This window comes from Vulpes vulpes, chromosome 8 (assembly GCF_048418805.1).
Source record: "Vulpes vulpes isolate BD-2025 chromosome 8, VulVul3, whole genome shotgun sequence".
Lineage (NCBI taxonomy): Eukaryota > Metazoa > Chordata > Mammalia > Carnivora > Canidae > Vulpes > Vulpes vulpes.
This window is the reverse complement of record NC_132787.1, coordinates 110,733,533-110,758,886: the sequence shown is the minus strand read 5'-3', so window position 1 is coordinate 110,758,886 and position 25,354 is coordinate 110,733,533. Positions and strand designations below refer to the sequence as shown.

The 25,354-nt window shown below is 50.7% G+C and overlaps 1 protein-coding gene across 50 annotated transcripts in view; it reads right to left on the bottom strand.

Moving 5' to 3' along the window:
• MYT1L (myelin transcription factor 1 like) overlaps positions 1 to 25,354 on the bottom strand; it is a 409,061-nt gene that overhangs the window by 268,555 nt on the left and 115,152 nt on the right. For all 50 annotated transcript variants that reach the window (XM_072767848.1, XM_072767862.1, XM_072767844.1 and 47 more), the window contains exon 3: positions 8,614 to 8,724. The gene's annotated coding sequence lies outside the window, so the exon portion shown is untranslated. The remainder of the gene's footprint in view (positions 1 to 8,613; positions 8,725 to 25,354) is intronic.

The following is a 25,354-nucleotide window of genomic DNA, read 5'->3' as shown; positions in this document are numbered from 1 at the left end:
GCACACCCCACGTGCACACGCAGATGCACACACCACACACACACATACCCCATGTGCACATGCAGATACACACACCACACACAGGCATACACACTCAGGTACACGCACAGATACACTATGCACACACATGCACACCCTACGTGCACGCGCAGATACACACCACACACACACATACCCCATGTGCACATGCAGATACACACACCACACACAGGCATACACACTCAGGTACACGCACAGATACACTATGCACACACATGCACACCCTACGTGCACGCGCAGATACACACACCACACACACATACCCCATGTGCACATGCAGATACACACACCACACACAGGCATGCACACTCAGGTACACGCACAGATACACTATGCACACACATGCACACCCCACGTGCACACGCAGATGCACACACCACACACACACATACCCCATGTGCACATGCAGATACACACACCACACACAGGGATACACACACAGACACATATATGCACAGATAACACCACACATGCACACCACACACACATGTACACCCCATGTGCACACACGGATATACACCACACACACAGGGATACACAGACACACGTGTGCACAGATACACCACACAAGCACACCACACACATAACACACACACACACACATACACACCCCACGTGCACACGCAGATACACACACCACACACAGGGATACACACTCAGGTACACGCACAGATACACTATACACACACATGCACATGCAGATACACACACCACGCACAGGGATACACACACAGACACACATGTGCACAGATAACACCACACACGCACACCACACACACATGTACAACACAGATATACACACCATGTGCAAACACAGATATACACACCACACACAGGGATACACAGACACACGTGTGCACAGATACACCACACATGCACACCACACATACACCACACGCACACCCCCACGTGCACACACACATACACACACCACACATAGACAGATATACACATTCCATGTGCACACATGGATTCACACACCACACACACAGGGATGCACAGATACACCACACACGTACCCCACATGTACACGCAGATACACCACACACAGGGATACACACACAGACACACGTGTGCACAGATACACACCACACACGCACACCATACACACATACACACCCCACGTGCACACACACATACTCACACCACACATAGACAGATATACACATCCCATGTGCACACACGGATATACACACCACACACACAGGGATGCACAGACACATGTGTGCACAGATACACACCACACACACACACCATACACCACACACACCCTCACGTGTACACGCAGATACACACACCACACACAGGGATACACAGAGACACACATATGCACAGATACACACCACACACGCACACACACACATACGCACACCCCATGTGCACACACCACACACACGCGCACATATTTTTCTGAACCATGTGAAAGTGGGCTGCAGACATCAGGACCACTCACACCTAAATCCTCAGCATTCATCCATTAGGGAAAAAAAAAAACCACATTTTCCTCCATAACCTAAGTGTAATCTTAACAAAAAAGAACGTTGACATTGTTTCCGTCACGTCATAAAACATACAGCTCCTACTCACATCCTCTCCGACTACCCGTAACCAGTTCCCTGTGGATCCTCCACCGTCTCAAATGCAACCGAGAGGTCAAGTCGCCGGCCCTTGGTCACCTAGAGTCTCTCCCACTGCCGCCGCTCTGCCTCCCGTTTGCTCTCATCCACGGCTACTTGCTGAGCGCTATTTTAGAAGATACTTTCTTTTAATAATTTTAAAACGTTAGACTTTAAATGGTAACCGTGTTCCCGCGTAAGTGCACAAGCAATGATACGGAGTCTGATTTTTAGATTTTGCAAGACACATTTTGGCCGAGAGGATTTTAGGGGAGGAGCTTGGGGGAGCAGGTGAGTCTGTGCGGAGGGGCCCCGGGGCCCTGAGGCCCCGCTCTGCTCCTCCCGGGCCGCTCCCGCCCTCCTGCTTCCCGCCGCGGGTCCCCGCCGCCCCCGCCTCCATCCTTCCCCTCCTGTGTCTCCTTCCTTCCACTTGCACGCTTCGACCATACATGAAAAGGAACAAACGAGTAAATTAAAAAAAAGAGGGCGCCCCAGACCTGCCTGTTTCTGTCTAGTGACTACTCCCATAAACGTTTCTATTAGCTTCTGGTCTACCCGTCTAGAATTTTATGCAAATACAAGCAAATATATGTATGTGTGTTCATATTTCTGCTTCTTTTCTGCATCTTGCTTTTTTCTCTAACAAAGTATCCTTGAAATCTTCCTCCATCAGTTCGTGGAGCGCTTCTTCATCTCCACACAGCTGCATGGAGAGTGAAGGCACTTTGATTTGAAAAGCAGAAAGCACAGCCCAGATGTAAATCAGATTACTTCTGCCTTAATCTTTATGACGAAGCAAGTGTGTCTTGGCTCTTTATGAATAATAACAGCAGTAACTATAACTTAAAGGGCTTGAGCCGTGCGCTGGCCTGGGCTCTGCGTGCTACGTGCATCGTTCTACGGCATCAGCGACGACCCGGTGAAGCGGGAGGCGGTTCACCTATTTCACAGGTGAAATCACTGAGGTTCTGGGAGTCGAAGTGGATGACCTCTCCGTGCTGTCAGGGCCATGTTACGCGTGTGCAGTCCCACCTCCCAGCGGTGGCACACCACATACACTTGTCTCCTTGGCTTGCACACACCCCTGCGCCTTCATCCCACCCGGTCCTGCCCCGGCTGAGACCCTCCACGGCCTCAGACTCTCACCAGTCCCCTTCTACCCGGCTCCTGAACCTGCCCTGCACCCTGCATACGTCATCACCAGGGGCAGGTCAGCTCACGTCTCCCCTCCCTTAAACTCACCTGCAATCCCCACCGTCCGCAGCACTTAGCCCGAACTCACAGAGCCCACACCCTTCCCTGCTCCCAGGCCCAGACTCTGGGTCTCCGGAGGCTGGTGCCAAGTCTAAAGTATCCATGCATCTTGGACAGGTGGGAAAGTGCTCTGAGCATGGCCCAGGGCTTAGTCCTGCAGCACCCTACCCACCTTCTCCAGGAATATCTAGATTCACCCACTTTGGAGCCTGTGTTATGTGTGTATTGATGTCTTCCATTTTATTATTTTACACACACCACTTTCATAGCTCCTCTCACAGTGTGCAGTTAATTTTTCTTTATTTGGTTTATGTGCACCCCTGCCCATTAAATGGTTAAACATAAACAACTTGCTGGCAGAGTTCCATGATTCCATTTCTTGTGTCTGTAATGCCTGGCATGTAGTTGCCTCAAAAATGTGTTGCATAAATACACAAAATCACACGTTTATGTGACTGAATTTATAGCCAGCAATTGAACAATTCATTTTATTAAAAAAAAAAAAAAAACAACAACCCAGGCATCTATTTCCTTTAAATACCAGCTAGCCCTCCTCCCTCCACTCGTCCCCGTAAGAAACACAGCACCAGAAGTGCCCAAGACAGCAGGTGGCCTCAGCTTAGTGCACCAGTGTCTGCAGATTTAAGAGTGGGCACTTTGCGGGCGGTGTGAGGCCAGGCGAAGAAAGGTGGAGACTGGCCCCTGGTGAGGCTCCCCACCTGACTGGGGGTTCGGTGAGAAAGGCCAAAGGTGGGGCCTGAGCGGGCACACTGTGTTTCATTTAAAGTAGGACTACAGGGACGCCTGGGTGGCTCAGCGGTTGAGCATCTGCCTTCAGCTCAGGCTATGATCCCGTGTCTGGGTATCGAGTCCCGCGTCGGGCTCCCTGCGAGGAGCCTGCTTCTCCTTCTGTCTATGTCTCTGCCTCTATCTCTCTCTCTCTCTCTCTCTCTCTGAGTCTCTCATAAATGAATAAATAAAATCTTTTAAAAAATAAAAATAAAATAAAATAGAGCAGGACTACAGGCACATGCCAGGAAGGGAGGTGGGAAATAATGACCCAGGGCAACAAGGAAGCTTTCCTGCCAGCTTTGACCCCCCCAGTAAAAAAAAGTATGCATGCATGTGTGTGTATATGAATGTCGGTGTACACATGCATGTGTGTCTGTGTCTATGTGTGTATATGTGTAAGCATGTGTCTATGCCTATGCCTATGCATTCTAATGTGTGTATATATGTATATGCCTATGCACATGTGTATATTTGTATATATGTGTGCATGTGTATGTGTGTGTGCATGTGTGTAAAGATGCACACGTACATATATGTGTATATGCATGTCCATATGTATGTGTGCATGTGTCATGTATAGATATGTTGGTGTGTATGCAGGTGTGTACATGCACGTACACACACATGTGGGTATATGTGCATATGTTGTGTGCATGTGTGCATGTGTGTGTGCACGGGTGTACATGTATACATGCACATGAATATGTGTGCCTATGTGTGTGCACATGTGCATATGCACGTGTGTATATGTAAATGCGTGTCTGTGTATATTTCATACCTCTCTTACACAAATGTCGGGACACAATACAGAGGGTCCATAGCCTACTTTTCACTCCTAACACCACGTACGAGCAGCCATTCCACATCAGCTCTCTCTGTGTCACAAACATGCTAACAAGCCTTTACACAGCCCGGTGACCCACGCATTCGCTGGTGGGGACCAACGGTCAGGAGCCCGACGCTCACAGCCGGTGCTGTCCTAAGACCTGGGAATAGGCACAAGACGCTTCTCCATATCAGGACACCCACGCCCTTAGAAGGCCGAGCTGTTACCAAAAACTATGGATGCACGATGCCCAGGTGGAGGGGGACGTACCTGAGCGTGCTGTACCTCACATTCAGGGGTGATGTTGCTGGACTGTCCATGGATCGGCCGCCTGCCAGCTGCGCCCCCGTTCCCAAGAGCTTCTCCCAAGAAATCAGGGAGCCTGGGTCCAACTCAACCCTTTCTAGTGCTGACCCCCAGGCCCCAGAACCAGGGGACTCACAATCTGGAAGGGAATCGGGCACCTCCGTCTAAAATTTAAAGGTAGCCCCTGCCCATTTCAAAAGCAGCACAGATCCTTGACATACTAGCCTAGCTTCTGTGACAAGGACCAAGTTGAGCGCTTTATATACTTCACACCTCATTCAACCCTGATAATGGCCCCATGAAGAAGAAACTGTATTATGCCCATTTTACTGATGGGAAGACTGAGGCTCAGATTCCTTCTCCAAAGTTGCAGAGTTCGTGTGGTAGAATTAGGATTTGTTCCCCGGTCTGCTCGCCTCCAATCTTTTACCCACATTTCTGCCCCACATGGACGACACGCGGGACTACAGACCTCTCCTTTCTCAACTACTTAGGGCAACCCGGCTGTACCACGTCCGTGACTTGTGTTTCTACCAATTCCTACCCCGCGTTCTCTCCTGTTCTGGTCTATTCTGAAATAATCTATTAATGGTCACAGTGCTGCTCTAGAGCAACACGCATTCTAGCAAATCCTTTCACTGGAAAATACCGGTTAATGTTCTGCATTTTAGCTGAGTGATTTATACCACTAATTCAACATCCCAAATAAGATAAGTTTGAGACACACATAAAATAGCCCTTTAAAAAATAATCTATGGCATCATTAAAGTCTTCCTCAAGATTAATCCCTTTATCGAGCTTCTGATGCAAAATCTATTGCGATTTAAAATAATTCTCTTTCGTTTCGGTATTTTCCTTCCCATGTTCTCTGTATTTTTGTTGTGGGGTTACAGCGTGCTTGGGAAAACAGACTGGCTGGATCTCATTTTACCAAGCTGCGTGCTGTTGGCCGGTCCCATAGCCGGGGCCTGCGCGTGACACACACAACATCAGCATCACTGAGCACCTGGTAGCTTATCGTGCTTCTGCTGTTGGGCTTTGACACGTAATTTCCCCATGTGTCCACGTGCGGCAATACCTGTGGGAACTGGTTTTATTTTGACTTTACATCCATACGGTTTCCGGGATGATTTAGAGATATTTTCTGGCCGGTTGATGGTTGATGTAGGTCTGAAAGTACTAGAAGCTCTTTCTCCTCCCCAAACCTGGCGGGCTGCTTGCGTTCCTCCCTGACTTCTACGGAGGGAACACCTGCGGGCCTTGGCCTTCCTGCAGCTCCTGCGCCAGCTCTGACCTGACTGCTTGGCTGGCACAGCAGCGGCGGCCCGTCTGGGGAGCCACGTGCCGGCAGGCAGTAGCTTTAGACGCTGTTGTGTGAGTTTGCAAGTAATACAATTTGAAAAGAGACCAAGAGTTATATTCTATTTTCTAATTTCCAAAATTGGCCGTGGTTATTTAGGACATCTGAACTTAGATATTTACTATGAATTGGGAAACTACCATTTGTTCGAGGACCGAATCCACTTGCTGATGCTTTTGTCAATAAAGTTTTATTGGGACGCCCATCTGTCCACCTACAGTCTGCAGCTGCTATCCCACAGGGGGAGGAGTGTTGTACGGGCTTCAGGCACCACCAGGCCCACGACACCTAATATATTTACTATCTGGACCTTTACAGAAAGCGTTTGTGACCTCGATCCATGCAATATGGTCACTTACACACTTTCATTTTATGGATGGCATGTGAAGATGTGAACTTGGTTCCTGGAAGCAACTGTTCAAACACATCAGCATTCCCATTTTGGAAGGCTACACCGCTTATTTCAATCCACCGCTTTATTTCCTCACTCGGGGTCTAAAGTATTTATGACACGCACACAGCAAATGTATACTGATCATCCCCTCGGGACCAAACGTGAATCTTTAAAGGACAAGAGAACAGAGAAGAAATATCCAGGAATCGCAGAGGATGCATGTACACATCACTGGGCCTTGCAGAGCTATTCGGTGTTGACGTCATGGGTGTTATCACCAAAGCTCTGCAGGCGAGAGATGTTCATATTTCGTGAAGACTGAACGAAATTCCCTACGTGCAATGCTCCGCGATGAATCACACAAGTACTGGCTGTGCTCTAGGTGTTATTACTGCCACCTGACCGGTCTGGTGGCCTGTGGGGATCGTCAGGGGCCTGCCTCACTCCCCTGACACCCGGGGACCAGGCAACCCCAGGGCCTGCGTGGGTGCTGGCGACAGACATGAGAAGAGGGCAGATGGGCTGGTGAGCGAGAGTCAGAATGGGAGATTAGGGCTGCGGGACCTCGGGGCCTCCCTATCTTCCCTGTAGGAGCTCAACTACCCTCCTTGTCAACATCAGCTGCTACCCTTCCACTGAGAAGCATATTCAAGGCCTGGTCTGTTGGGTGTGAACACGGGTTTCTCTTCGAAAACGAATTCATTTTTGTTTCCTTTCGCTAATTCATGGTGAGATTTGTATTTGAACGCTTCAGAGGACATCGCATTGATAACCATCATTGAAACGTGAACATTTAACTCCAAGCCAGAAATGCCAGTTTCCAGTGAATCCACATCTAGAAATTAGACCCACATAGAATATTCCATTAAACATTCCATAACTTATGACTAAAACTCCATGGGATTTGACAAAACAAAATAGTCTGTATCGGAGATGCATCTATAACCCAGAAACTTGAACTGACTTGAAAGTCAAGTGGGACTTTAACACTCAAGGCGAATTGGTTTTTAACAACTCCAGGGAAACGCTGATTAGACATCGTGTCTTTCCAAAACCAAACTGATGGGTGCTATGGGTTCCTCAGGGACGGGGAACAGGGTGGAGCTTAGAAGACAATCGGAACAACTGTGACCTGTTAGGCCAGGTCATAAAGCCCATCAAGACGGCAGCCCCCGCAGGGCTGCAGCATGTGGGAGCAACACCAGCCCCAATTTCCACGTCGGGGTAAGTACTTCTGTCATCAGATGGGCAGATGGGTGGTCGGTAGACGACGAATTACTATCGCACAGCGAACCTTAAGAGGCAGACCAGGGCTTCCCTCATAGGGCGCCCTAGGAGACTGCCGTCCCACCAGAGTCTTCTTACGTTTCTCCACCAAAGTAACGTGTGTGAGTTGGACTCCCGAGTGTGGGCACGGAGACGATAACCCCAGAACTTTTGACATCAGTTCCTCATACGCATTCGGGAGCCGGGACTTCACAGACGCGAGTTGTCCCTCCCATGACTATCCTGTCAACCTCCGGCTTATGAGATTCCCTAAAAAGCCATGTGCGGCCCGGGCAGCAATCGCTGCCTCTGCGCCAACCCCGACCCCCAACTTTCCAAACCATAATCCATCATCTTCACAACGCACTTACTTCTGCAGCAAGTGTGGATTTTCTGGAAATGATTCAACATGAAGCGCTCCCATCCGAGGGTCCCAGTGTCACCTCCTCCCTGCCAGCAACCCCCGGGACGCCTCACAGTGCCCAGAAGGAGGCACCGCCGGTCCCACTCAATACAGCTGTAGTGGCGGGATCAGCACACACATCATCTGACTGCAAGTGGCTCTTTTCAGCATGAATTGTCTGCTGGGGGGTGATGCACCACAAAACTTAACTGCCCCCCACCCCACCCCCGACCCCAGATGCCGGGAGACGCCGGGAAACACCGGGAAGCTGGGGAGAGTAGTGATCTGGAGCAGCCAATGGAGAGGACCCAGGGCACAGGGCCCCCATCCACGTCCCCAGAGCGGTCGCGGCGGTACCTGCACTAGGTCGCCTGGGGTGCTCCTTGGATCCGATCTGCTCCCTCAGTAGGTCAGAGTTGGAGACGGCCGTTCAACGCGACTTCACCAATTCTCCCTCGGGTTCATTTTCTGAGGACAGAACAACAACAGGGCGGGATCACTAACTGGAGAGGAGGGGCGGACGGGCGCTCGCTCCTTTGTGCGGCTGCACACGTGAGGGAGCCCCAGCTAAAGCACACAACTGCTGGCGAGGACGTGTGTAAAGGATGCGGCCGGGAGGCTCTCGTAGGCCACGGCACAGCGGGCAAGCAGGAGGTGCTTTTAAACATTTAGTTAAGTTGCTTCGAAACCCAAGATCGTCAACATTTTAAATACGTGTCTAGGTTCGAAGGTAAAACTAAGCGCACTTCATACTCAGATTGACCGCTTACCCGCCAGTTTCTAAGAGTATTGCCTTTTTAATGCTCGGATGCAATTAGGAAACAACTTAATACGTGAGAAATATTTTACAAGTGCAACTATTTCTTGGAAATAATGTTGATTTCACTCCTAACAGAACACAGCCCTGTTGATGGCGAGGGTTTTCCTAGATGTCAACTCAGTTTTATTTCAGGGGAAGAATAACAAAAGACATTATCTTCATTAATGCAAATTTTGAATTTATTAACTCCCCATCCGGGTTTTCTGCAATGTCGTCCCAGGATTAGGAATTATTGACTATTCTAATTGGAAAAGAAACTATCCAGATCATTTCAAACTGTACTGCCAAAGAGAGAATTTATTTATTTATTTATTTATTTATTTATTTATTTATTTATTTATTTATTTATTTAAAAAAAAGAAGAAGGACACAGAATATCAGAAAGTGGAGAGAGGTAGGTGTCTCAGTTTTAAAGCTATTGTTTCTGGTGCAAACCTCCAAATTCAGAGAAGCTCATTAAATCGAGTCTATGGCAATAACAGAGAAGTGTTAATGGGCAGCAGTGAAGTGTGTCAGGCAAATGAAGAGACCCCGAGGGCTCCGCGCTGTTTACCATCAGCTACATTCTGCAGCATTACCATAAATCCTCTAAAAGATACTGTACTTCATTCCTGCGGGTTACCTCACAATGAAGGAGGCGTTCAGCATGCTCGGCAAGTGGGATTTGAAAGAAGGAAACACGCGATTTCCTAGGAAATGCACGGGCAGCCTGTAAAATGCAGCCATAACGCATGTTATCACTTTCCCTAATAAGAATTTACCAAAACAAACACATAAAGAATAATTTGAAGAATAGCCACATGGAGCCAGAAAGGTTTTAAAGTCACCCAGAAAAAAAAAAAAAAAATCAAGGTTGAAAAATAAGAATCAAAAAATAAAAAATTAAAAAATAAAAATTAACAAAAAATTATTAGTTCAGAGTTCTTTTGTAACATTTTAGAATGTTCTAAGCTTTTAATACAAATTATGGCTTGTGGTTTTCACTCATAGCAGCTCGTGGCCATCTCTACTGGAAAATCTTGGAGGAGAACAGTGTGTTTTATGGTCTCCTGACTGCCAATCCTCAGCACACACACACACACACACACACACGCACGCTCACACACATGCCCACATGCATGCACCCGCATGTGCACATAATGCAAATGCAGGAAATTCTCAACACAAACTGTTCTCTCACGTGCAGTATGGTTTGCAAAGTTAACTGCTACTAGGACTGAGCACGTGTCCCCAAACCTCCTCGCACCAGACGCAACACCTTCAGACCGTCTGGCACCAACGCCCGTGCCCCGTGTCCTCCGCCCCGCGCTCTGGTCACTAGCGCTCAGTGTTCAGACCCCCGGCCTTGCAGGGCGATGGCGTGCGCACGGGCACTCAGCAGCGGGCCCCGATGGAGACAACCGCAGGCTCAGTGGACGTCGCGACCCAGCCTCCGCTATGTTCTGAAACCCACGCCTGCTCTTCCCACCAGATTTTACCTAGAAGCTTGATATTATTGGTTTTGAAATCATAATATAATGGTTTAAAAATTTAACATTATTTCCATGAAATATTAGTGAGCATGTGGACTGTCATGCGTGTGTACTATTTCTGGATGAGCAAGAGCCATCTCAGCTAATAGTGGTGTGAGGATTTGGGGGTCGTTGAACCTCTCTGAATTCAGGTTCTTGCCCAGACGATGAGAGGAACTGGGATAAAAATGAAAAGTATTTCCTTTAACTCCCCAAACCCCAGACACTTGGCGCCCCCCTGCCTTGCTATGGCACTCGATATAAATTCCCGGCCGGTGAACCTTTTGCACAAGAAGCCGCTATTCCTGTTTTGCGTATTCCCTAAGTTTCTTCGTAGAGGGGCACATGGTCTACGCCTTTGAATGTCAGCTAAGTGGCAGCAGGAATCGCCCTACAAATGCTCCTCTGCCCGGAAGTGCTTCTGCTGCAGGAGGCCCCAACCACAGGAGGGCTCTGACCTCTTGCCCAGGTGCACCTGCCCTCCCCCACGACCTCCCCAGCAGGGGCCAGTTCCTCGGGTTTGGGTGTCCTGTCCCTGCGTCACCGCTTTCCGGAGGCTTCTTAATGTCACAGAGACCTTCCGATTAACTCAACTGTGTGTAACTGATACAGGCAGGTGTCTCTTTGGCAATCTGAGTCACTGTTACGGGATTCTCTACCAGAGGAAATGTCTCTTGCCTTTTTTTCCTCCCTAAAAGTTCTATATGAGATTGGTTAAAAAATGAGGGACATGTTTTGACAGTGCTGAGGCTCAGACTTACAACACTGAACAATAGGAACCAGACAATGCCTCATAAGGCAGTCAGAGGTAGATCCTCGCGTAAGCAGACGCAGAGGCTCAGGTGAGTCTCCAGAAACGAATCCAAAGGCCCACGACCTGGTTTTGTTTGTTCTCCTGGATTTGTGCCCAATACCCTCTGAACGCGTAAACCTCTCCCCGGAAGGTCTTCCGTGTACTTGAGCATGAGGACAGCACCGCACTGTAGCGGCCGGAGGCGAGCGTGGGCCTGGCCCGGCGGACCCTCCCTGCGGCTGCCCGGGGGCCTGGCGCCCTCCTGCTCGGGGGCTGCCTCGTCGGCACCTGTTCACAGACTGAGATCCCACCACCCAGGGGCGGCCTTGAGGTGAACACACTGCCTGGACCTAGGCTCTCCATCGATCCTTCCTGCTTGGACAGAGGACTGTTTGCCTCTGTGCCAAATCCAAGATATTTTAGTAAATCCAGTCCCTTGCTTGTATCCTTGGTCTTAGAATATGCTCAGCTTCTAGCTGGCTATGCAACTTAGAACATGTCCACTCTTCAGCTTTTCAGAGAAAAACAAGAGATCATGGTCAGAAGACAAAGATGGTGAGGAAGGTAAGGCAAGAGCACACGGCCGAGTCAGTGCGTGGACGAGGGTCTCTCCGGATGAAGTGATAGGACATCAGAAGAGGTCCTCCTCCTCTTCATTTTTAAATACGGACGCACTTCTTCATCTAAACCATTGTGTATTTGCCCCAAACTTCCAACACTTTGAGTGTTGCCAGTGTTGAGTGTTGAGAAGTAAGAAGGTCCCGCTCTACCTCGTGCACAACCTTAGAATCTCCTGTTGATCCTCCGTGCAATGCACCCCGCGGAATATGACCCCCATGGAACCCTCTCGGTGCAGGACCACTGATTCCAGCACATGAACAAGCGACACAGGAGGATTTCACTAAATGCAATTTGTAATTTAGATGCAAGACATCGCGTGCACGGGCTGTCTCCAGCCATCTCCTGATTACCAGCCCTTCCCGTGCTTACCCCCATATCTGAAGCCACCGCCTCACTGGTTCTCAGAACTAACACTGCAAGGGCAACTGCTTTCCCACTGTGGGCTTTTAGCGAGAGCTGTGGGGCCCTGGCGCCGAGGAGGTTATTGGCAGGTACACCTGTCTGCGGCTGTGGTGACAGGCAGAGAGCAGGACTCACACAGGCTTGCGTGGCAGTGACGGGAACACCTTGCCCTGTGGAATTTGCAGTGTGTGTGACAGTCTAAGACGTGAGTACCCTAGCCTGACAAGTACGGCTCCCAGTAGCCGCCAAACATGGCTCAGTCACATCTGTACACAGACACGTGTAAAACCGTTCAATGCAGTATTGCGTATAATTAAAAACAGAAGAGATCCCTGGGTGGCGCAGCGGTTTGGCGCCTGCCTTTGGCCCAGGGCGCGATCCTGGAGACCCGAGATCGAATCCCACATCGGGCTCCCGGTGCATGGAGCCTGCTTCTCCCTCTGCCTGTGTCTCTGCCTCTCTCCCCCTCTGTGACTATCATAAATAAATAAACAATTTAAAAAAAATTAAAAAAAAAACAGAAAACTCTCTGTGGTGGTCTGGTTAGCGTTCAATACATAAATGATCTAGGATCGGTCTGTGTGGTTGACAGGGCCAGCGAGATGCAGAGCAGAGTGGGAACAGGACGGTACAGGGCAGCATGTGCAGTGACCCCACCTGTGCACACCTGTGCCAACCAGTGACCTGATGCTATGCTTCACATTGACATGTGCACATGTATCAATGTGCTGAAGAACATTTGGAACGGGTACGTACCCATAGCTGACAGGGATCATCCTGGGAAAGAAGTGGAATTTTTGAGGACTAAGAAAGATTTTCACTTTTTATCTAACATGCTTCTAGTTGTTTAATAGTTTATTGCAAAGCGAACTCATGCAACGTTCATGTAACCAAAAAAAAAAAAGCCTAAAAATATAATTTCTTGTATCTATTACTATTTTCAAAAGTTACGTATCAATTACTATAAAGAATGATGAATAAATTCAAGTTAGAAAACTATACTTCCAAGGTCACATAATCATTACACGCAACTTGAACTCCCCCCAGAACAAACCATTCGCTGTTTCCCACTGTATTTGTAACTGGTTCTGGGATCTGCTGACGGTTTACACACCAACAAACAATGCTACAAGGAAATCACATTTAGGCCCAATTAGATCATTCAAGCTCATTAAAAAAATTCTTCCAAATTAAGCAAAATGATATAGAAAAGCAATTAAAGATGGAGGCAATTAAAACAAAGGCCAGTCAGTGCTACATCAGGGAGGAGGGGGCTGCTTCTGACACCAGCCGCCCCCCCTGCGCCCCAGCCGCCCCCCAGGGCCATCCGCCAGCAGCTCTCTACCTGGGCCGGTCAGCTGAGCCTGCGGCCACGGGTGCAGAATGAAAACGTGTCACTGAGGACACAGCCCCAGCAACCAACGCAGCCAGCGAGCTCCAACAGCTTTTGGAGTCAGCGGACATTAGAACCGGAAGTAACTTAATGACTGTTCAGCTGAGTCCAAACCCTCCCCTTTTAGAGCCGGGTGCTGACATCTGGAAAAGCTCAATGACCTGCCCAGTTTTCGTGCAAAGTAAGAGCAGATCCAGAGCAAGGTCTCAGGTGGACTGCTCTCAGCTCTCTTCCCCAACTGCAGGAGAGATGTTCTAGAGACATCCAAGACTTAATTTTGGTTCCTCTTATGAATGATCCCAAGCCTGGGTTGTCCGAGCACATGGATGGATGACCTTAAATGCGGCGTCGAAGGGCGAAGATCAGCCTCAGCCATGGAGTGGTATTTTGGGTTCTGCGATTCTCAAATTCACATCCCGTAGGTTCGTGGATTTGGCACATAGGCAGCTATAGGATTTGGCACCAGAAGTGCTGACCTCCATCTACTGGGGCTTTCAGGCTTATTTTATTTGCCCTCCCACCCCCACCCCATGAAACAAGTGACTCTTACAGAAATCAAAGCTTTCCAAGAGGCAACGCCCAAATAAACCCCAATCAGAGGAGCAGAGACGTCCCCTGCCATCCTCCTTGGCTCAGGTCCTAATGACCCCTTGGCTGAGTCCACTTCCCCACCTGCTTCTCTAACCCTGTTCCCCCCTCCCCACCCGGTGAGCGGAATCTTCAGACTCTTGCTTCTATAATGCCACACCTCTGCTCAATAAGTCAATTCAATAATAACAAGTTACTATTATTATAGCATTATGCACGTCCCATGATGTAAAGTTAAAAGAGTTTCATGTACTAACTTGTAAATTATGCCCATTACAGGTGAGAAAACTGAGCTTCAGAGGCACTGGGTCAGCGTAAGAGGCAGAGCTGGAAATGCAAACCCTCGCCTTGCCCCGGCCTCTGGGTCTGTGAGGCTGGTTATAACTGTTGAGTCTTGAGTCTCACTACCACCCCCGGGACCTTCCATCTAAGACATTTTCTCAGTGTCCCCAGAATACAGAGGCTACTTTCTCACTTGTGTTCATACTACCTTTCCTCCTATTTAAATATCAAAGCTGTCCCAACCCTCTTACCAAATCCTGCCATTTATCTATTCAGAGACTTCCCAGATCTCTCCAGGAGTTCCCGTTGGGCCACCCCCTCTGAATCAGAGCAGGGCCACCCTGCAGCCTCGTGGGTCACAGGCCATGAGCATCCCTGGTGCGCACATCTCACTTCCCTTCCCTTTGCTGCTGCTGCTGTTGTTGCTGTTATAAAAAGTGGTAAGTGTCTCGAAGGCAGGGTTGGTATCTGCTTGTCTTTGTTATCACCAGAGGCCAGGAGAGAGGGGATTCCTTGAGGGAATGGATTTTAGTAACATGTTTATGGAAGATGCTTACTGGGCTGTGGATTCCTCATGGTACCCAGCACTGTACCCACATTATTAGGGACTGATCAACTGGAAACATATAAGCCATCTGTCCCAGTCTGTTCGGGCACCACTGACTGGGTGCCTCATAAACAACGGAAATTTGTTGCTTAGTTCTGGAGGCTGGTTGTCTGAGATCAGGATCCTAGTGGGGTTGGATGAGGGGCCTGGTCTGGGTCACAGACTTCTTGCTTGTCCTCATATGGGAGAAGGGGTGGGCAGCCCCAATGGCCCAGTGATTTGGTGCCACCTTCAGCCCAGGGTATGATCCTGGAGACCTGGTATTGAGCCCCACGTCGGGCTCCCTGCATGGAGCCTGCTTCTCCCTCTGCCTGTGTCTGTGCCTCACTCTCTCTCTGTGTCTCTATGAATAAATAAATAAAATCTTAAAAAAAATATGGGAGAAGGGCTGAAACAGCTCTCCAGGGTCTCCCACAAGGGCACTGGTCCCACTCATGGAGGCTCCACACTCCTGACCTGCTCGCCTCCACACAGCATCCCCTTGGAGTTAGGTCTCAGCCTATGAATTTCAGGGGGACGCAGGCATTCAGATCATCACATGATCCTTCAGAGGACGTAGAGTAGGTTGTTCAGGAAGGACAAGGCTCAAGTACAGATCTGTTGGAATCGGTCATCTGTCTGACATGAGCACATGTGGCAAGGAGGTGACAGCATGTACACGTATGTGCCCGGTCAGGAGAATATTTCTCACTCCTGTTGTTCCCAAGACACAGCAACACCAGACAGTGAATCATGCTATTAATTGCTCAGTGAACTCCACAAAATTTGCAGGGGACCCTTGGGTAGAAAGTCAGAATTGGCGCGGCAAGCCCCCTCTTAGAATATCTATAATCACTGTCTGTCAAGGTCGTGATTGCAGATTGTGACTTAAATATGTTATTAGTTCAATGTAAACCAAGGCCTTATGTTCCAACCAGAAAATTCTAACATTAAGGGGCGTGGGCACCTTTAGCAACCTTCGTTTTTGACAGACTGCTGAGTAGAAGTGCTTTGTCTTCCCAAGACAAAATGCCAAGGATGTGGTAAGACTCGAGGCTCTCTGGAGCTCACAGCCATCTCATTGACATGGAGCTCACAGGAAAGCACGAGCCCACAAGTGGGATTTCTCGGCCTACATACAGCCCCCTACGAACTGCTTCCTACGTGATGCAAAAGACCTTCCCCCAAATTAGCGGGGCCACACCGAAATAAAGGCTGCTGCACAGCGAAGGAAACCAACGACAAAATGAACGGGCCACCTACTGAATGGGAGAGGATATTTGCAAATGATACATCTGAAAAGGGGTTAAAATCCCAAATACATAAAAAACTTCTGCAACTCCGCACCAAAAAAACAAATAATTGAATTAACAATCGGCAGAGGACCTCAATATACAGTTTTAGAGGATACACAGATGGCCCACAGACACATGAAAAGATGCTCAACATCCCTCATCATCAGGGAAATGCAAATCAAAACCACAATGAGATGTCACCTCACACCTGTCAGAATGGCCACAATCAAAAACACAGGAAACTACAGGTGTTGGCGGGGATGCGGAGAAAGGGGAGCCCTCGTGCACTGTTGGAGGGAACGCAGGCTGGTGTGGCCTCCGTGGAGAACAGTATGGAGGGTCCTCAAGAAGATAAAAATGCAGCTACCCTATGATCCAGTAATCATACAACCGGGTATTTGCCCAAAGAAAATGAAAACACTAATTTTAAAAGATACACACACCCCTACGTTTACAGCAGCATTATCTGCGAGGGCCGAGATAGGGAAGCAGCCCCAGTGTCCACCGACAGAGGAGCAGGTAAAGAAGATGTGGGGTGTGCACCCAATGGAGTATTACTCAGCCTTAAAGAAGAATGAGATCTTGCCATTCGTAACCACACGGGCTGACCTAGAGGGTTTAATGCGAAGTGAGATAAGTCTGAGAAAGACAAAAACCATATGAATTCACTCAGATGTGGAATTTAAGAAACAAAGAAAAAAAAGAGACAATGAATAAAAGAAGATAAACTCTTGGACACGGGGAATAAAGTAGTGGTTGCTAGAGGGAAACGGGTGGGGGGACGGGCGAGATAGATAAAGGGGATTAAGAGGTACAAGCTTCCAGATACAAAATAAATAAGTCAATAAGTCGTGCAGATGAAAAGTACAGCACGAGGAGTATAGTCAAGAAGGTTACAAGAACGTCTGGTGACAGGCGGTGACAGCCGTTACCGTGACGAACATGAGAAACGTACAGAAACGCAGAATCGTTATGTTGCACACCTGGAACAATAAACACTGCGCGTTAATTATACTTCAATTAAAAACATCAGTAATATAAGTTTTTAAAAAGAAAAAGGCATCATCTTCATGCTACTCATTTGGTCCCCAAAACAATCTTGAGAACAGGGCAAAGGAGATAATACTCGCTCGGTTTTCAGAGAAAAACTGGTTTTCAGAAAGATAACTTGCCCCCAAATCACAGAACTGGGTCTGAACGCTGGTTTCCTGACTGGACATTTGCAGAACTTCACTGTCTCGGCCGCCGCACGGCCGCGCGTGTCACAGCGTCTGGAGTGGGGTTGGCAGCAGCCCCGCGTCTGACCTCTCCTGCCTTGGGAACTATGACCAGGGAGAAGAGGACAGGAGCCCCCGTACGAGGAGAGGACCTGGACACGCTGGACACACCTGCCCGGGGAGGGCGATGAGGAGGCGGAAGGACCTTAACTCCACGTGGTGGGACCAGGACCCGGCCCCTACACTGGACATCCATCCCTCGGAGCATTGATTCGTCTTTATTTTTAAGACTTTGTGTTTATAAAGTGCAAATGGTCCCGAAAGAACCTATAGTTTGTCACTGGTGGACTGTTCACGCAGCAAGGAGGGCGGCTGGGTTAGTGTGGGCCCGTCATCCGTCTTCTCTCCCCATCTCTGTGTCACACACCCATTCACTCTCACCCTCATGGGGTCTCTGTCCTGCAGAAGGGAGCTCCGGGAGGTGGTGATTACAGGGACCTGGGGATGGGACCCCCAGGGAGCATTGGGGACTCACCAAACTGCAGCAGGTGGCATCTTCGGTACCTAATCAGAGAGGCCGCTCCCTCACCATTTGGCAACTGTCTCCTGGAAATCTCCCTTGGATCACATGGATGGTGCGGGGGGGGGGGCTCGGGGTCCCCTGGCCACTAACCCCAGTAGCTCAGAAGAGCAGCCTCCGGCGGCAGGGAGGGAGACGGGCCTGGAGATGAGAGCTGGGGAGCCAGCGCCAGCAGAGGTGGGGCCCTCCGGACACAGGCGCGCTCCTGGGTCGGGTCATCGGTTCCCATCCGAAGTGCCCCAACAAAGGTGTGCACGGCCTCCGGGTCCGAAGCAGGGGAACGGGCTCTGCCACTGGAGCTGGGGAGGTCTGGGAGCCGGTGGGGCGGGGCTGGGAGGGGCGAGGAGCACCATGAGATGAGGGACAGGGGACGTGGCCTGGGGGCAAACAGGCGACACAGAAGTGCGGGGCGACAGCAGGGAACACAGGCTCGGACACTAGGTCCCCAGCGGTCTCTATCTCATCCTGGGACAAGGAGAACCTCCAGAGGCTTCGCGCAGGGAACGACAGTTTTAGAAAAATTGCTGTGGGAGCAGAGGGAAGCACGCACGGAGCCACGGAGCGAGGCTCTCGGAGAGGCCACCCGCCGCCCCCAGAGCACCCGCAGCCTCGGGGCGCTGCGCACCTGCCACAGGAGGCTGCACGGCGCAGTCTCCCATCTCGCGCTTCCTGACTTGCTGTGTCTTTGTGGATCTCTCAGCCACGTAAACGTAAATGCTCTTTGTCCACAAAGCTCAGAGTCATCGTTTGGATTTCTGAAATTACACTCCACCCGACGGCCCTGCAAGGTGACGACTAGGTCAGGAGGTTCTCAGCGAGATAAGGTAAAAACCAACACTTCTAGGGAAAAACTGCCTGGACGCACAGCTAAAATCTGTAGAAATGGGCAAAGGTAAAATTCCTTTTTCGTAAATTTTAATTTAAAAATGTCTTTGGGTGTTATGCCTTCGGCTAACAGTATCTTCTTGGGGCGGGAGGAAGGAAAGAGAGAGGAAGGACTCAGGAAATAGGGAAGAAGGGGAGGGGGGGAGGAGGGGAGAGGGGGAGGGAGGAGGGGGAGGAAGAGGAGAGGGGGAGGGGAGAGGCGGAGGGGAAGGGACGGGAGGGAGTAATCTGAACGAACAACATGGCACCAGCTAAGGTGATCCACATTTTGAAAATTTAGAAAACATTGCTGACACCTACCTACAGGAGAATCGCAAGTGAATCGCCATGATGTCATATTATCAAATATGTAATTGCTAAAAAAAAATATGTAATCGCTAATAATGATGGACAGAGCGATGGCTGTGTCTTCAGGGTTGATGATGCAAGTGCTGGAAGAGATGGTGGGAGGGAAGCGGGACAGGGGTGAGGACAGCCTGTGGCACAAGGGGGAGGCGAGGAGAGAGTATGGCCGGAGCACAGCCTCCTCCCCACTGGCGTCCGTTCTCACGTGAAGGCACGTCCTACATGTGTCAACTATGAAATGACACGTGTAGGTGGCAAAGTAGGGTGTTTTAGATTTTAAAAAATGAAAAAAAAAAAAAAGATTTTAAAAAATGAGATTGCTTCATGGGACGATTTTCTCAATAAAAGATCTCCTGGCAAAAATATCAGGCCCTGCCGTTTGCCCAAACCCGCGCTGCGACGCCCAGGCCTGCACCGTTCTGAGCCGGCGAGACCTGGAGTCCTGCCTGCAGGCCCGCAGCGCCCCGGGCAGAGGTGCCCCCCAGGCCGGGCAGCGCCCCGAGCAGGGCGTGGGGAGGAAAGCCCCGGTCTCTTTCCAAGGTTTGTGGTGGCCCAGAGGGACCGTGGTAGAGACCCGCAGCCCGGTGCCTTGCTGTGAGGCTCTGCAAACAGATGGGCACAGCCCACCTGGTCCCCCCCACCCACCCGGTGACTCTGAGGACGCTTTGCTGCCTCTCTGGGCTTGGGTTTTGTCACCTGTGGAGTGGGAACAGGGTTAGCAGGTGCCTCTGCCCCGGAAGGACTGTCGGAGGATGGAGAGCACACAGCTGCAGCTGCAGGAATTACCGCCCCCCTGCACGCTTTCCTCCTCATCAGTGAGCAACCGGCTCCTCAGCATCCAGAACCCCTTTCTGTCCTGCTCTGGTCTCCGTGCGCTCAGGCTGCGTAACAAACACGCCGGACACGGGCAGGCTTCCGCACTGTGCTACCTGGCGGGCGGAGCCAGAGGAAGCAAGGTCCAGCTCTTCCTACAGCAGGACCCCCATCACCGGCCCACGCCCACCACCCCATCACCTTCCTCGGGCCCCACTGCAAGCTCCCAGCACCTGCTGGCGGGAGTTGGGGTTTCAGGGGATGACATCTGGGGGACGCACACGCTAGTCCAGAACGGCCCCTGACAAGCACGTCACTCCTTTTCTCTCTGAGTCCTTACAAAAGTCTGATCTTTAGGAGAAGCAATAGCAGGGGACTGAAGGTAAGTGGGGCCTCAGGCATTGTTAACACACACAGTTTACATAACATCCACGTATTATTTAAAATTAACAAGTCACTCCATGTTTAATACTTTCTCTTACTTCCTTGTACTTTAAAAGCTCTATACAAAGATGAATGACTCACAATAAATTGTACTGTGTGCAAACAAATACATGCAACCGCTTGGTGCCCACGTGTGGGAGGAATGAACCCCAGGCTTTCCTGCAGCCCACAGTCCTCACTGGAAAGGTGTTTCTCCTCATCCCTGAGAGCCAGGATGTACGTACAGTGCTGAAGAATACGGATCCCGACGGACAGATGATGGGGGGCAGATGCCATGACCCTGCCAGGGAAATGAGCCTGCTGCCTGCCGGCCCCATGCTGCACCCTGGAAGTGGGGATTCTCAGGTCCCTTGTGGGGTCTGCACTGAACACATCAGGCCATACCTGCTTGCACGTCACAGACCATTGGGAAATTCTCCAGTGAAGACCTAGCATCGTGCATCCAGCCCGGGAGATTGTAGGAGCCGCGCCCTGAGCCGGTACCACCCCTGGGTGCAAACCAGCCCCACCTGTTCCATTATTTGCTGGTCAAAAAGACACGTAGGTTAAGCAAGGCCAACGGGTGGCCATGGCCTTCCTGCCGAGACAGCTTAGCAGTGCCGGCCTGTCCGCCCGTGGACAGCCCACTCGTGGACCTTCAGGCTGTTGAGTTAAAATCCTTGGGGACCACTCTGGGGGGAGGGGGTGGTGGGGCTCACGGTGATCTGGCTCCTTTGTCCATCAACTCATAGGCAAATCCAACAGGAAGAAGAAAAAAAAAAAACAAAAAGCCCAACCTTGGGCAAGGAACCAACCTCTATGATTCTCAAATGAAAGAAAAGGGCAGAGACGTCCAAAGGAGTAAATTTACTGGATTAGTAGGTAAACGTGTACAGCACACCCGGGCCTCGGAGACCTCACTTCTTCAGGGAAGGTGAGCTAACCCGCCCCCGGCCAGGGCGACCATCCACCCACCGCTGCCTTGGAGCCCCCGGGGGTTCCTTGCCCAGTGCAGAGCCCAACACAGGGCTTGAACTCAGGACCCTGAGATCAAGACCTAAGCCCCGATCAAGAGGTGGATGCTTAACCAGCTGAGCCACGGGGAGCCCCCCAAAATGTTGCTTTAAATGGTGAGTTCAAATATGGATTCAAACAATCCAATGGATTTGGACTGTGACTATTTAGAGTCGAACGCAGATTTCACACAACGCGCCTTAGAGACAAAATCAAGTAACTGCATCATCTCCTGACCGAAGAGAAGTCCCTTTTATTTATTTTTTATTTCTGATCTCCTCTTTTGAGAAGCAGAAAATAAAGAATTGAAAAAAAAAAAAAAAAGCATTGGACAACTGGGCTTTTGTGGACGCAAAGGGCCAGTCCTCCTCAGGAAACCGCCTCTTTCGGATGAGGCGGAAGGTGGACGGGCCGCAGGCGGTGGTGCTTGATGTGAAAGCAAATGTCAGAGGAGACGCTGTGATAACGGGGCGGGGGGGGGGGGGGCGCTCGCTCGCAGGCATTTGCTAGATCAGCTCCCGCTCCTGCCCGTGCCCTGGAGCCGCCCAGGCGTGCCGCGTGGAAATGCCCCACCAGGCCTGCAATTCCCCGGGTGCATCCCACGCAGGACGCGGAGTGGGTTGGATGCAGGTGAGCGGCCGGCAGGCAGGTCTGGCGACCCAGGACGGAGCCGTTTCTCTCATCTGCTGGCAACACAACCATGAGGCCTTCGTTGGGAGGCGAGCGTGGGCTGGCTGCTGGGAGGCGCCTAGCACCCGGCTCGCCCCGAGTCAGCGCACAGGGGCCCTGAGTGCGGGGTGGGGGGAGGTGAGCCCGGGGGAACAGAGATATGTTCGGAAGGGACAGGGCCCAAGCCCCCGGCAGCCCGCTGCAGGCGGTCCCCCAGGCACGCCCTGTCCCCCCAGAGTTCTTCCCGAACACACCCCAAACACCCCCACACTGGAACATGCCGAGGACACTCTTTATTCACAATTTTTTTATAACCAACTGAAGAGCATTCATGGAAAACAAGTTCCCAAATCTCCTCTACGTATCGCACGTACGCCTTTATGTTTATATGGAACACACATCTGTTTACTCGTGTCTACATTAAAACATCAAAAGTTCAGTTCGAAGTATCCTCTGGAGGCCCGTATGTTAGCATTTAATTGTACGCCTAATCGTCTTTGAATAAAGCCTGTGCGTGGAAAAATAAATGTAGTATTTAGTGGTGAGAACCACACACACCTCCTGTATCAAAACACCTATATTTACGTGTGAACTAAACACAGCACCGCGTTCCCCCCGTGTGACGACAACCCCGTGGTGGCGCCGACAGCCGCACAGCCGATCAGGACCGCGAGCCGTTGCTTTAGAGCCGGAAGCCACCTGCGCTCGGCGGCGCGGTCACCTGCAGGTGGAGGGGGCCACGCGGTGACCCTGGGCCCCCCAGATGGAGCGCGAACCGATCGGTGGCGCACAAGCCCTTATGGTGCTTCTTGCCCAGTGATCCATCCAGGGGAGCCCACAGTTCCTGATCTATTTTCAATGGCCCAGGAAACCATCCCTCTGTGCGCCTGGACGAGGCACGGGGCGACGCGAGCCTGGAGTTCGCCATCCCCGCGAGTCCCTTCCTCTGGGACCTGTGGGGGGCGCGGGCTCCCCTGCTCCTGGTTCACTGTCCGAGAAGCTGCCACCTGCGGGTGAGCCAGCCAGATGCGGGCGGGTCCACCTCGGAGGCGAAATGACCGCTCCGGGGCTCTGTCCTGCGTCTCTGGCTGTCCAGCCTCCCCAGCAGCCCTGGACATCTGGACATCGGGACCCGGGAAGCACCATCTCTTCGCAGTGGCCACACGCCCAGAAGTGAACACGGGTCCTATCTGAAACCACGACGAGAGAAAATAAATTCACTGCCTCCCTCCCTCGGTTTCTCTAAATCTCCTTCTTCTTCCTCCGATCCGCCCTCTGCCCAAGCAAGAGGATCATATTGACAATTAGGTCAGATGAGGCCATCCTCCCTCTCAGGAGCCTTTCTGACTGCATTCAGGGCTTCCCGCTCCCGACTCCCCACCATGCCTCCAGGGCCTCACAGGAACTGGCCCTTCGTACGTCTCAGCTCTTAGAGCGCTCCTAATGCTCTCCCATGGCAGTTCTCAAAGTGGGGCTCAAGGAACACAGTTATTTTGCCTCAGGGCCTTTGCACATGCTGTTTGTTCTGCTAGGATCACCCAACCCAAGCCTAAATGTTAACCCTTTCTATGGCAAGGGCTTGTGACTCATCATCTTTTTTTTATTTTAAAGATTTTATTTATTTATACATGACAGACACAGAGAGAAAGAGGCAGAGACACAGGCAGAGGGAGAAGCAGGCTCCATGCAGGGAGCCCGATGTGGGACTCGATCCCAGGACTCCGGGATCACGCCCTGAGCCAAAGGCAGACGCTAAACCACTGAGCCACCCAGGGATCCCCCTTATGCCTCATCTTCTATATCAGTCCTGCAATTTCCCTTCTTTGGGACCTTGATTTTTTTACTTCTATATTATTTCCCTTCCCTTCCCTTCCCTTCCCTCACTCAAGTACAGGACTCATCTCCCTGTTCCCTGGTGTCTTCACGGTGCCCACTGCACAGTAAAGACCTGAAAAATCAGTGGGCAGGTAAGTGAATGAGACACCGAATTGTCCCATCTGAGAACAGGTCACTACAGTAAATGCTTGGAAGCTTCTTTGCACATATTCAAGTATACGGCAGATTCTTCTTTGTCAAAAATGTTTTAGGTGAGGTCTTCTCTGGAAGCTGGACAGTGACCGGGGTTACGGCATTTTGTGGGAGGCCTTTGGAGACCCTGGGAATTGGGGGAATATTCCCCTCAGTGGTGAAGACGGAGGGAGCATGCAAATGAGAGATTCCAAAACCTAGTGAGTCACTGACCCGAGAACCTAGCAGGTTTCTGACCCGAGAACCTAGTGCATCTCTGACCCGAGAACCTAGCAGGTGTCTGACCCGAGAACCTAGTGCATCTCTGACCCGAGAACCTAGCAGGTGTCTGACCCGAGAACCTAGTGCATCTCTGACCCAAGAACCTAGCAGGTTCTGACCTGAGAACCTAGTGCATGTCCGACCCAAGAACCTAGCAGGTGTCTGACCTGAGAACCTAGTGCATGTCCGACCCAAGAACCTAGCAGGTGTCTGACCTGAGAACCTAGTGCATCTCCGACGCAAGAACCTAGCAGGTGTCTGACCTGAGAACCTAGTGCATCTCTGACCCAAGAACCTAGCAGGTGTCTGACCTGAGAACCTAGAGTGTCTTCAACCTGAGAACCTAGAGCATTTAGGGCCCTTTTAGGTGGCAGGCCATGAAGAGTCAGGACAGGAGAGGATAAAACCAACAGATCAGATCTGAGCTTTTCAAGGAAGTACCCTTTGCTCTCCATTGGGATCTGAGACCCTAGGAAATGTCAGAGCCGGATCACTCAGGAAGATTATGTGGCTCCTTCCCTGATGCGCAGGTTAGTCTAACTCAGCAAACGAAGTGCCAACCCAGAGCCACC